General features: G+C 35.5%; 1 protein-coding gene across 6 annotated transcripts in view; it reads left to right on the forward strand.

The window, feature by feature from the left end:
• The window catches only part of LOC106464217 (transcription factor Sox-3-like), a 231838-nt gene that overhangs the window by 25863 nt on the left and 198887 nt on the right, over positions 1 to 7088 (forward strand). For 3 of the 6 annotated variants that reach the window (XR_002611784.1, XR_002611775.1, XR_002611777.1), the window contains one exon: positions 2358 to 2744. The exons of the other annotated variants lie outside the window; for them this stretch is intronic. The gene's annotated coding sequence lies outside the window, so the exon portion shown is untranslated. The remainder of the gene's footprint in view (positions 1 to 2357; positions 2745 to 7088) is intronic. 6 annotated transcript variants of the gene reach the window in all.

The raw sequence follows: 7088 nt of genomic DNA on the forward strand, positions 1-7088 counted from the left end.
GTAAGTAAGTTACTAGTTTGTAAGTATCTTGTAATATTAAATGTTTACTTTGTATCGGAAATTTACTGTTCAAATGATTTCAGCAACAACTTCTTCATTACTAAGGTGAGGCTTAAAATATGTTATTACACACGCCAGGTTCAGTTCATTTTCTTCAGTACTTGACCTGTTTCTTTCCATCTTTACTGCAGTGTGTGAATTATTATTAAATCACACACAATGGCATTTCTTAATAGGAAGTTATACAGAGAAGTGTAACAGGCAGAACGTCCCTCACCAGGTTCATTTCAGTTTTTTCAGCACGTGACCTGATTCTTTCCATTTTTACTGCAGCGTGTATGAATTAGCATTAAATCACACATGAAAATTTTTTTTCTAATCCTAATGTATAATTTAAGCAAATGAAGAAAATAGGTAATATTTACCAATATTTTACTGGTAAAACCAGAGATTTATATGACAGGTACACATCACTGAAGTTCACTTGCTTACTGAGAATGGACGGAAGAAAGCTCGGAGTGTGGTCATCGATTTTCTCCCGTACAATAAGCCGGTCCTTTTCTTCCCGGTGTGCGTCACAAAAGCGATTTACGGAGAAAAATGACAGCGGATGATTATGGACGCTTTGTAAACTTCTAGCTGCCTTATATTGCCGCAAGATAACGAGCAAACGAATACCAGTAGTGTTTTATGTCCGATCTCATCCTATCGCCAGGCCTTTTGTAGAGACAAAGAAGAGGCCGGGGGGGGGAATAAGGCGGTTTGAGATAGAAGTTCTTAAGGTATGGATTTCATGCCTCTGGCACATCATCAATTTGTTGACTGCTTCGGAGCTGGATATCATCTCCAGGTGTTTGTCTGTATTGTTCAAAACCCTTTACATCTATCTATCTTCGAGAGAATATTTATCAAAGTATAGCAAACAAATTCAACTTATCGTTCCTTTAAACGAAGAAATTAAATAACCAGAAAAAGTGACCTAAACTGGGTAGCTTGTTATGATCTAAATGAATCAGAAGATGATATATTGATGTTTACAACGTGACTCTGTTTTCCTTTCGTGATCTAAACTAGATAGCATGTTAAGGTAAAAATGAATCAGAAGGTGACATGTTGATGTTTACAACCTGACTCTGCTTTCCTTACACTGTCTAAACAAGATATCATGATAAGATAAAAATTAATCAGAAGATGAGATGTCGATGTTTTAGAAGTTGTTTCTGCTTTCCTTACGCGTTCAAAACTAGATATCAAGTTAAGATAAAAATTCGTCAGAAGGTGACATGTTGATGTTTTACAACCTGACTGTGCTTTCCTTACGTGATCTAAACTAGATATCGTGTACATTTCGACGTTTTACAACCTGACTGTGCTTTCCTTACGTGATCTAAACTAGATATCGTGTACATTTCGACGTTTTACAACCTGATTGTGCTTTCCTTACGTGATCTAAACTAGATATCGTGTTCATTTCGACGTTTTACAACCTGACTGTGGTTTTCTTACGTGATCTAAACTAGATATCGTGTTCATTTCGACGTTTTACAACCTGACTGTGGTTTTCTTACGTGATCTAAATTAGATATCGTGTACATTTCGACGTTTTACAACCTGACTGTGGTTTTCTTACGTGATCTAAACTAGATATCGTGTTCATTTCGACGTTTTACAACCTGACTGTGGTTTTTCTTACATGATCTAAACTAGATATCGTGTTCATTTCGACGTTTTACAACCTGACTGGGCTTTCATTACACAATATAAACTAGACAGCGTGTTAAGGTAAGACTTTACCAAAAGGAAACAAGTCAACGTTTTACAAACTGACTGTGGTTTTCTTACGTGATCTAAACTAGATATCGTGTTAATAGAAAAAATAATCAGAAGATGATATGTTTATGTTTTATAACCTGATTCGCGTTTCCTTTTGTGATGTAAAACAGTCAATAAAATAATAGAAATATTTATACTTACTCTGAAGTCGACCAATTTAAGACATCTTATGTGCGTGTGTTTGTGTATATCTCTCTCTCTCTCTATATATATATATATACGTATGTGTGTGAACGTGTAATCAATTTATCTATCTGTATGGATGTGTGTGTATGTGCGTGAGTGTGTTCATCGTTTTCACAGAACACCGAATCCAAAGTGAATAGAAGACTATACATCACGCTGTATTATAAGCCCGTCTCGTGGGCCATCTTCAAGTTGCAGTTCTTTGTTCCCGATCTACTGCTATGAGATATTTTCTAGCCATTTATTTAAGCCTTTGTGTCTGTGAGCTGAAGTAGACCCCATATACTCCTGCTTTTGCAGTTATGACATTGCTTGTCGTTTTTCTCTATTCACGGCAGGTCGGTCCAAATAGGCGCGTGCTCTCGCGGCAACTGATAAGACGAAGAGAAAAGGCTGGAGCTCGTGCGCCCGGTGTATGGGAGATCCGAAGCTATGGGCCCATTCCGGTAGCTTCAATGATGAATGAACTAGTGAGTTATTGCTCTGGCCTATTGTGGACTCCCATAAAAGCTCGCTGACGTCGGCTTTTTCTGCCGCAACCAATAATCACGCAGTTAAAGGCCTTGTGTACACAAAGGAGTCTGTGCATGTAATTTAGTAGAAAGCAGTGGCGGAAGGCGTTGGTGAGAGGACCAGACGCCTTGTGGTACGGACTGAAAGAGGCTGCAACACTAGGTCCTGCAAGGAAGAAATCCATATTATCCTATGCTACAAGGACTTTAAGGGTAAGCAACATTTAGTCGTTGTGTATGAAAATCATTACGAGATAACATAACTTATTCAATACAGTTGTGTTTTAGATACTCAGATAATATCGCTCTTCGAGACAGTTTGTTTATTTTGGATAAATAACCGAAATGAAATAATCTTGGTAAACATTTTCTTTATTGTAATGCACTTTTAGCATCAACTAACTGATAAATACGTGTTTTTGTTTTACATAAATAATATCTTTTTATTATTTCAAGTCTCGTGCAAAGCAATTAAATCATTTTTTCGTCGAATTAAACAATGATGTAAAATACGTAGTGAATACATACATATATAAATGCTGATTAATCTATAACTCTGTCGACTGACACAATATTTCCAGCAGTGCGATTTTTGAACATCAAATATCTGACAAAAGCACCAAGATAACATTATCGCATGTGTTTAGTAATTACAAAATTTCCATTAATCATTCCAGAAAGGCAGTGTTATGCCAGGACAAGTAGTAAAGAGTTAAGTAATATGACAACTATAACAGCTTGTCTTATCCGAAATCACGCCATTTTCCTTTTTACGATGAATCTGTGGTCACTACTATATTTTAAAACTCATCTTTTGTGTAATATCGTCTTTGTGTGGGGGAGGGGAGGGAGATACCCCTGTGAATGACACTTTTCTGTAGTATGTTGGTGCTAGGTAAGAAATGTGATGCTACAAGCAATTTCATTACTGATTTCCAAACTAGTTCGTTGTGTAGTAGTTAACATGTTCGGACTATGAAAGCTTTGGGCTGTGGGTGCGTTATAAGTGTGATGGTCAAATCTAATTATTCGGTTGAACAAGAGTAGCCCAAGAGTTGACGTTGATTCCTGCAGATTCTCTGCCTTTCTTCTAGTCTATCAATGCTATGAGAGTTGTCCGTTGTGTAGTTTTTGAGTTAAAAGTCTGAAAGAAGCAAACAAACAAAACTAAATTTGTTAATTTTGTTTGTTTAACTGTCAACGTTTTTTTCTCTATTTCAACTTTTTTGTTACTGGGTAAACATAATTAAAATCAGAGAATAAAATAATTGCTTCGTTAACTTTCTAATATTATAATTTAAACTGTATTCAATAAAAAAATGTTTTTGAAGACACTTAAGATATTTTCTCGAAACTTCAGGAGAGAACCCTGATAGTAAGGGGTACTTGAGCTGATGATAATATTTTCTTAGCCTCTGCTCCGTCTTGAAGTTGCATTTCTATATATATAGTATGTGATAAATCATTTTCCATATGCTTGAGAAGTTTAGGTTGTTAATAGTATAATGCAGAAATGTAGTAATTTCACCCAAGAAAAAAAAATCCTATGTATGCTTTATTATTTTACCCTCAATATAATGGAAATGGAGATTTAAACCTGAACGGCACATTATGTGCACGTGAGTTAAGCGACCAAGTCAGAGACCTTTCATATTCAGCTATAGCTCTCCATAATTTTGAACTACTGAGAAGAAGAGAGGCAGCCAGTCAGCAGTACCCGTCGCCACGTGGACTTGGTCCAGCTTTTGGAATTGAATAATGTGATTTACTGTCACTTTTATAACACGTATACAGCTGAAAGTGCGGAGTATGTTCAGTGGCATTGCGTCTCAAACCTCAGACCCTTAGATCCGTAACCCGACAAGCTGACCACTAGGCCAAGAGTTTGGCCCAACATAACTAAAAACCACTTAACGTACATGTTTTCAAATAATTAAGTTAGTTCGCCGATTAATTATAGAGAGGTACTAATTTTCGATATTTTTAACAATGTTTATAAGTTGTTAAAAAAAACATTTAGAAAAAGAATAATTTTTTTGGCGAGTGTCTCAATTTTATTTTGTAACAAGTAATTACTGAACGACGTTTGAAATATAATAGTAACATTGAAGTAGCATTTATTTTTTTCTGCTGTGTATTTCAAACTTTATTTCAAAAATTTGAAAAAGAAAAGTTAAGAAAATCCGATGTTTCATGTTCCACTTTAACGGTTCAACAATTTTAGAAGAACAAAAAAAAAAACACTAAAGTTTAGAAAAACTGGTGTTTCTCCGTGGTGGTTCACATTGTTTAAAGGAAAATTTTGAGTTTTGAAAAAGAACTATAATAGATTTCAAAACGTCTTGATTTCTACCTATATCAGTCCCCTGTGGGACAGCGGTAAGTCTTCGGATTTACAAGGCTAAAATCAGGGGTTCGATTCCCCTCAGTGGACACAGCAGATAGCCCGATGTGACTTTGCTATAAGAAAAACACACACATTCTACCTATATCAATAAGTTTTAACTTCTAAGATACAATATTTTCTTTGAAATAGATACAGATACACAAACTGATTTGTTGTTTTTAACATTAACATAAAATACCCTCACTCTGCTAGGGGTTCAAAGGCCTCCTCATAATTCATATAAGCTTCTCCATTATTTCCAATTACTTCTGTACCTACCATTAGGGAGAACTGTACATGTACAAAAACCCCGTTGGGACACCCTCCCCTAGGTGAGTGTGTGGGTTGGGGAGGGGGGAGGTGAGAGACAGGAACACAAAATCCAATGTATGACTCGTGTTCAGCAACCCTGCAAACCTCTAGATCCCCCATCATGTTTGGGTTACCTTCCGTATACGTTTTAGGCCATTGGCACCTCGAATAAATAATGGGTAGGGGCTATGTTATGTAGATAAAGATGCTCCCGCACCACCCCGACTCCACCTTCCAAGTTTGTTTCTGCTGGCTCCAAAACTGTCGGAGGAGCTCGCGGACAAACAAACCAATTCACAAAAACACAACGTGAATTGATATTGGATTTGCGCAAAACTATACTAGGGCTGCTCTAGCTGTTCTTACTTTTACATCTAGTCAACAGTATTCACCACCAGGGAAGACGCCTAGTCAACAGTATTCAACATCAACTCTTCGGCTACTTTAATCGAAAAGTGAAAATTGACTGTTACTGTTCTGATACACCCAAGGCTCCAAAGTGTGGAACGACATTTGTTTACGGTAACAAGACTAAAATCATGTACCCTCGGATCCACAGTCCAGCACTGACCACTAAGTCACCTCCGGCCAATATATTAAAAAAACATAAACACACATACGTATATATATATATATATTGCTACCACAAATTCCGTTTTTACATTTTAGCATTATTGTTATTGTAGTAAGTTATTTATGTATTGAAAGTCAAAGCAATGTCCTTTAGCGCCATCTGTAGAAATAACACTTTACAGTTTAGTACATGTTGATACAGCTTAACAAAGGAACTACACTATATTTCAAGACATCCTAATTTGCACATGTATGAATAAGTTTGAATTTCTTTGAAAAAAAATAAGCAGTTTATAGTTTTTCAAGATATTGAGATTCCATTATACGTCACGTAATATTTAAATATAATGTAGTTAAGAACGATACAGCTAGGCCTAATTACATCAAAAAGTGAAAATTTAACAGCTTTATAGCATTTGTGTTATACATTAAATAAAACATTATGTGATAACTTAGTAGATATCATCTTACATGTGGTGAAGCTCGTCGAAGAAGCTAGGAACAAAAAAAAGAAAAAAACGAGATTCAAATACACATTTAATAAAACGTTTAAAGACAAAAAGAATACCTTGGTTTGTTTTGTTTCACGCAAAGTAACACAAAGATTATCTGCCCTAGCCGTCAATAGCCCTCGAGTAGCTTTGCGTGAAATTCAGCAAACAAGCAAAACCTTTTTTTTTTTACTCTGAGTGGTGTTCAAATACTTTTTGAGTCCTGTCAACAAAACATTTTTTTTAGTCTCAGAATTCTTTTAACAAAAATTTTTTTAGTCTTAGAGACCTGTCAACATAACATTTTTTTAGTCTTAGAGTCCTGTTAACAAAACATTTTTTTAGTCTTAGAGTCATGTTAACAAAACAGTGTTTTCATTCTTAGAGTCCTGTTAAAAAAACATTTTTAGTCTCAGAATTCTTTTAACAAAACATTTTTTTACTCTTAGAGACCTGTCAACATAACATTTTTTTAGTCTTAGAGTCCTGTTAACAAAACATTTTTTTACTCTTAGAGTCCTGTTAACGAAACATTTTTTTTAGTCTTACAGTCCCGTTAACAAAATAATTTTCTACTCTAAGACTCCTGTTAACAAAGCATTTCTTTTGTTTTAGAGTCATGTTAATAAAACATTTTTTTAATCCTAGGGTCCTGTTAACAAAAGGTTTCTTTTTCATTCTCTTAAAATCCTGTTAACAAAATAAGCATTGACAACTATATGTATTATTGCATTATAGTTTTTAGCTTACAAAGTGAGCCCGGCATGGCCAGGTGGATAAGGCGCTCGACTCACA

Source organism: Limulus polyphemus, unplaced genomic scaffold, assembly GCF_000517525.1.
Source record: "Limulus polyphemus unplaced genomic scaffold, Limulus_polyphemus-2.1.2 Scaffold58, whole genome shotgun sequence".
Lineage (NCBI taxonomy): Eukaryota > Metazoa > Arthropoda > Merostomata > Xiphosura > Limulidae > Limulus > Limulus polyphemus.